A 6,290-nucleotide genomic window follows, 5' to 3' on the forward strand; every position below is an offset into this window, starting at 1 on the left:
ATTATGAGGCTCTCTCTCCTGGGGCTGATTCTGCATCCCTGGGTTGGCCAGTGGGGGTGCTTCTGAGAAGCAGGGTCCACCTCAGAGGTATGCTGCATGGGGGTGTGAACAGATGGATGAATGGAAGAGTGGATAGACAGAAGGATGTATGTATGTATGTGTGGATGGATGGATAGGAAGAACTATTACTGAATTAGGTCCATTTTGCCCATTCACTACATAGTATACTAATCAATGAGACTATGAGTTTTGCAAAATAGTAGCAGTTTATTGGTGAGTTGGTCAAGCATGTGTAGAATAGTGCTCCAAAATACTTACCAGGTGACTGGATCTAAGTTCCCTGGGAGGTGTTACTTGTAGCCATCTAAAAGCAAATAACTGGGGCTGAAAGGTGGCTCAGCCATTAAGGGCACTCGCTGCTCTTACAGGAAATGCGGTAGAGTTTACAGTTCCCAGCATCCATGTGGCAAGCACCTATAACTCCAGTTCCAGGGGGTCTGTGTTGCTAGAGTTTTCCTGCTTAGCCCACAGTCAGGACAAGTCTTTGTCACCCGCCAGTCCCACAGCCGCTCAGACCCAACCAAGTAAACACAGAGACTTATATTGCATACAAACTGTATGGCTGTGGCAGGCTTCTTGCTAACTGTTCTTACAGCTTAAATTAATCCATTTCCATAAATCTATACCTTGCCATGTGGCTCGTGGCTTACCGGCGTCTTTACATGCTGCTGGTCATGGCGGCAGCTGCAGTGTCTCTCCGCGTCAGCCTTCCACTTCCCAGAATTCTCCTCTCTCCTTGTCCCACCTACTTCCTGCCTGGCCACTGGCCAACCAGTGTTTTATTTATTGACAAATCAGAGCAATTTGACATACAGACCGTCCCACAGCAGGTCTGCCACCCTCTTCTGCATCTCCAAGCACCAGGCATGCACGCAGGTGCACATACGTACTCATGGGCAAGCATTCATACACATAAAGCAGATAAATCTTAAGAAATAGTAATAAAAGCAAGTGTCTAACAGGTGCCATTGGGTGTTCTCAGAAACCCCTTCTCTGGCCTGGAGAGATGGCTCAGCAGTTAAGAGTACTGACTGCTCTTCCAAAGGTCCTGAGTTCAATACCCAGCAACCACATGGTGGCTCACAACCATCTGTAATGAGATCTGGCGCCCTCTTCTGGCCTGCAGCCATATATGCAGGCAGAACACTGTATACATAATAAATAAATAAATCTTTTTTTAAGAAAGAAAGAAAGAAAGAAAGAAAGGAAGGAAGGAAGGAAGGAAGGAAGGAAGGAAGGAAGGAAGGAAGGAAGGAAGGAAGGAAGGAAGGAAGGAAGGAAGAAAGAAAGAAAGAAAGAAAGAAAGAAACCCCTTCTCAGGTGGCTTACCCCAGTTGCCCCTCTGCTTCAGGAGGGAGGAAGAGAAGGCTGCCGAGGCGGCTGCACAGGTGGACGTCTAGGGTTGGGTGTGTGAAAAGGTGGTCTGGGCACTGGGGACTGGCTAGGGATGCTGCCTGAGTGTAAAATGTGGGAGGCTTGGGTGGGGTAGGCTGCCCAGAGGGCGGGAGTCTGAAGGGTTTGTCCCTGTGGGTTGGAGCAATGACTGACGCGTGGACGCGGGTATTCAGGAACCTGTGGTAGGTGTACTGCCGAGGTTGTGTGGGCTCTCCTGGAAAAGCTCATCTGGGGACTCTGCATGGTTCTAGAAGGCCCCGGGCCCTTCTGGAAGGGTCTCATGTAGCAAGCAGCAGATTTTTCTGACCTAAGTAAAAGTCAACATTCTGTGCCAGATGCTGACGGTGAGACCGTAGAGGGATGGCGTGGCTCGTGGGGACCTTTCAGCAGATGCTGGAAGATTCCGCCCAAGGGCCACAGGCATGAATCCTGTCTGTGGTTTGATGTTGGCATAGTGCACCAAGGCGGCCAGGGAGCCAGGAGCTGGGCTAGTGTGAGTGAAAATACGCAGGCCTTGCGGGGCTAGTGCTGGGATTTGGGCGCGTTCTCCAAGAGATGTAGGAGTCTCTGAAGGGCTCTCTGCTCAAAGCGGCAGGATCACACCAGGCTTCTCACACACAGCATGCTGCGTGGAGGAGGACACCTGCCAAGTGGGAAGGCTCCGAGGCCACGCAGGACCTCCACCCAAGGGAAGGGGTTGTGGTGAAGGTTCGCCCTGAGCAAAAGGTTTTGTTCACTGGACAGCTGTGCGCCCAGGACAGCTTGGGTGGGGATCCAGTTTATTTCATTCCTAGTCAGTCGAAGGCCTGCCTACTCAGGATCCCCGGCTGGGGGCCTAGCAGCCAGCGGTTCAGTGCCATGCTCACAGGTCCCCATGGCCAGCGAGACCCCTGGCGGCAGTATGGCGCAATTGCGCCCCACCCAGAGCTCTTTCATGGCGCTCGCTAGGAGTTCCCCCAAGTGCTCTGCATTCCTGCCTCAACTACTTCGCTTGTACCCTTCCTCTCTTCCTGCGCCGAGCTCCAGAGAGAATGTAGCCCCTTCCACACTGTGAATGCCCGAGAGATCTGCATTGGTCCGACGACTCGCGAGACCCTGGGCACCCCCAGCTCCGAAACAGAAGAGCTGCATCGACCAAAACCTGCCATGCATCAGGGAGGACGCTTTGTACACTCAGCAGAGAATGCGGCTAAGCGAGAGCAGGGAGGGTGAGGGGTGGCTGACCTGGACCGGGTGAAAGCCAGTGGCTGCAGGGCGGGTGACCCGGTGGCCGTCCTGTGTGGATGGGGAGGGGACAGTAGGAAGGGTGTCAGCTGAAGTGGGGGCACAAGATGGTGACCTCAGTCCACCTCGGTGGTGGGAGTTAAGGAGCAGAGAGAGATCTGGGTGGGGACCTGGGTTCAGGAGTTGTAAGCTCAGGCTGGGATGTGGACCTAAAAGTCATTCTATTTCTTTTTTAAAAAGTGCATTTATGTAGTGGGCGGAGGTGGCACATGCAGGTACCCCTGACACATGCCTGGCCTCAGCAGCCTTGTTCTATAATTCCCTTCTATCCTTAACTCTTAACCCAGAACCACGTGGCCAAAGCTGCCAAGTTCTGCTTACTGGGGCTGGAACACGGCCCCTGGTTCAATTACATCCCCACCAGCTTTCTGTCCTTCACTGCCTAAGCTTGGCTGTCCTTGAACTTGCTTTGTAGACCAGGCTGGTCTCAAACTCAGAGATCTGCCTGCCTCTACCTTCCCGGTGCTGGGATTAAAGGTGTGCGCCACCACACCTGGCTCTAAGCTTTTCTTTAATTCCTTTTCACAAGTTGGAAATTTAGCTGCGTGGGATCTGGCCCTGAGGTCACCACTCCCTTTATTCCATTTTTTTTTTTAAACTTTAAATCAGTTTATCGACACAGTAACATAACACACTTGCCTCCCTGACACCCCCCCACCCAGTGTAGATCCCTCTCCCTTCTTTTCCCTTTAGAACATGCTGTCTGGTGAAATCAGTAAAGGGCAGGCCACTTCTCCAGTCCAGCCTACCCCGGGCCCCTAGAGCAGACACCGCTTGGAGCCTACGCTTGGCCAGCCAGAGGCATCCAGCCCCTAAGAACAGATTCCCCCACAAACCCCAAGCCCTGAGTTTGCTAGGCTTCCTCTCAGCTCTTGCCAGGAAAGAGATCTTGGGGCCCGGGCCATGGAAGCAAGGACTCCGGTGGTAACTTGGGATATAGTTTGGCTAGTTTCTTAAGGCCCAGGCACCCCCAAAATGCCCTGGTGGTGGTGGGGTGAATTTCAGCGCCCCTATTTAAAATGAATGCACTGGTAATGTTCAACAGATTAAGCCAGCTTAACCAAATGCCAGAATAACGCTAAGCTGTGAAGAAAGCGAGGTCAGACCTGCTTACACCAGGCCAGACACAAAATGCCAAGAAGCCCAAGGTGGAGTGTCGAAAACAACCCAAGGGCACTGCCCAGGAGCTAAAAAGCCTGTACTCAGGAGCCCCTGAGTGACAGGAAGCAAAGAAAGAAAATACACAAGTCTTAAAGACCAAAAAAAAAAAAAAAAAGAAAAGAAAAGAAAGTCCAACTGCAAGGAAACCTGAACCTAACAGTGCTGCCCACCAGCCCCGGCCCCTGGACCAGGCAGTTTCTCCCCTCCAGGCAATTTCCTCCCCTAGGCTAGATGGAGCACATCATAGAGCAGTTTAAAAAGCTTCAATTGCCAGTTCATAAACATCTTCATTTACTATTGGTGATAACATGTGAGTAACATGCTTATGCGTTATTCACGTATGAAAAACCATTTCAATGAATCAACTCCGAGAACACAATGGGCAACCTCAGTCTGAGCCCTCGGTGTCCTTCCCTAGACAGACAGAAACACTCTCATCTGTCCCGGGCTGCCTAACTTCCCCTCTTCCCCCACTGTGGCTCTCGGGCAAAGCATCCTCTGTGACCATTAGTCCTCATCAGACAAGTTCTGGCCCAGGGGGTGAACCATGAACATCACATCTGCCCAAGAGGGGACACAGGGATGACCTGGACGCACGATCTCAAAACCCAAGAAGCTGAATGTCTTCAGGAGTGGAGCTCTGTCTTCCCAGCCCTTCCTGAAGCAGATGAAGACGGAGTTCACTTTCATCTTCTCCTCGGCAAAATCCAGTTGTGCTTTGCTCCCACCCGCTAGTAATCCACCTGGGACTTCTATAAACTGGACAGACTGCATCCCAGGAAGAGCTCTTCACCTCAGTGACCTCATACTGGAAATGGACCGTGTGAGGTTCCCCATCATTCACGGGGAGGTCCTGGATTACAATGATCTTATGTCCTTATATATTAGAGCTGAGAGAGAAGGATCCCTGCCGCCCCCTCGCCCACCAGGGATCCTCGACAGTGGATGAGGGGCATCAGGAGCACCACAGAGGCCCTGGAACAATATGCTTGCAGCACTGGCTGGGGGCAGATAATCAAAGGCAAAATACTATGGTCCTGGGTATTTATCATCCTCCGTGGCTCTGCTCAGGGTGGGAGGAGGCGGCGTGAGGAGTGGGTAGGTGGATGAGTGGGTGGGTGTGGGGTTGCGTGTGTGGGCTGGTCTCTGCGGGCTAAGTCCTTGTTCCATTTCTTAATCTATTTATCTCTTTGAACACGGGACTCAGCTCCACTCCACTTCCTGGTGCTCCTTTTCTCCTCAAAATCTACATTTGGTAATTTACCCTGCTCGGCTTGCTCCTTTTCATTATAAATCTTCATTAGAGTTACCACTAATAACCACACAACAGAGTCTATACTAGGCTGTTTTGAGATTTCCTCTGCCAAGGGAGTTAATCCAAATCTCTTCACTTTAGCCTCAGGCAGACTTCAGACAAGGGCAAAAGGCAGACACATTCTTCAAAATATCACAAGAATGATCTCTAGGCCACATATTAATATTCTCCTCCGAAACCTCTTGATCCAGCCCCGCACAGTTCACCAAATCACACTCAGCACCTCTGTCTTCCAGGCTGCTGCTCATATGGCCCAGTAAGCAGCACTTAAAGCGTTCAACTGCTTTTCTAATCCACAGTCCCAAGGTCCATAATATTCCTTCAAATAAACGCATGGTCAGGCCTATCACAGCAATACCCCCGTCCTCGGTACCAACTTCTGCCAATTACATTCAAACTACCACAGGATGGTAGTAACCTCAGCACTCAGGAGGCAAAAGCAGGAATATTGTAGCAAATTAAAGGTCTACACAGTGGGATCATATGTGTGTGTGTGTGTGTACATATATAATTTTAAATTTCACATGTATGATTTTAAACTAGGCATGGTGGCTGTTAATATTCTGACCCGCCCCTTAGCACTGCCCTGCATCCCGACGTAAAAACTTCCACCTTTTCCCCCTTCCCCACCATGAGGTGCACACACCTCCACTTTCCCTCTCTTCTCTTCCTTCCTGTCTCTCTCTTTATCTCCCGTTATAATAAACTCATTTCCGCGCGGATGCAGCACCTGGGTTGGGAATGAATGTTCACCACCGCCAATGCCGCTGCTGTCATGTCCACATGGCATGTCTCGCCCGCCACCCACCGCTGCATCTGCCCAGCATGCCAGCATGTTTTCCCCCACTTGTGGGACACCGTGGTCCGGCCAGCTGGGGGTCCCCCGTGTGCAATATCACAACAGTGGCACTGACCTCTAGTTCCAGCACTGGAGAGACAGAGGCCAGCCTGGCTTACAGAGCGAGTTCCAGGACAGACAGCACTACACAAAGAAACCCTGTCTTAAAAAACAAAACAAGCAAAATCGTTTTTTTTTTTTGTTTGTTTTTTTTAAAAAAAAAAAAAAGTCCTAAAA

General features: G+C 50.8%; 1 pseudogene; it reads right to left on the minus strand.

Annotated features, from left to right (window-relative positions):
• Positions 1-4,329: 4,329 nt before the first annotated feature.
• Positions 4,330-4,952, minus strand: LOC114703101 (annotated as a pseudogene).
• Between the last annotated feature and the right edge of the window lie 1,338 nt (positions 4,953-6,290).

The sequence above is a fragment of the Peromyscus leucopus genome, chromosome 14, assembly GCF_004664715.2.
Source record: "Peromyscus leucopus breed LL Stock chromosome 14, UCI_PerLeu_2.1, whole genome shotgun sequence".
In the NCBI taxonomy this organism is placed as follows: Eukaryota; Metazoa; Chordata; class Mammalia; order Rodentia; family Cricetidae; genus Peromyscus; species Peromyscus leucopus.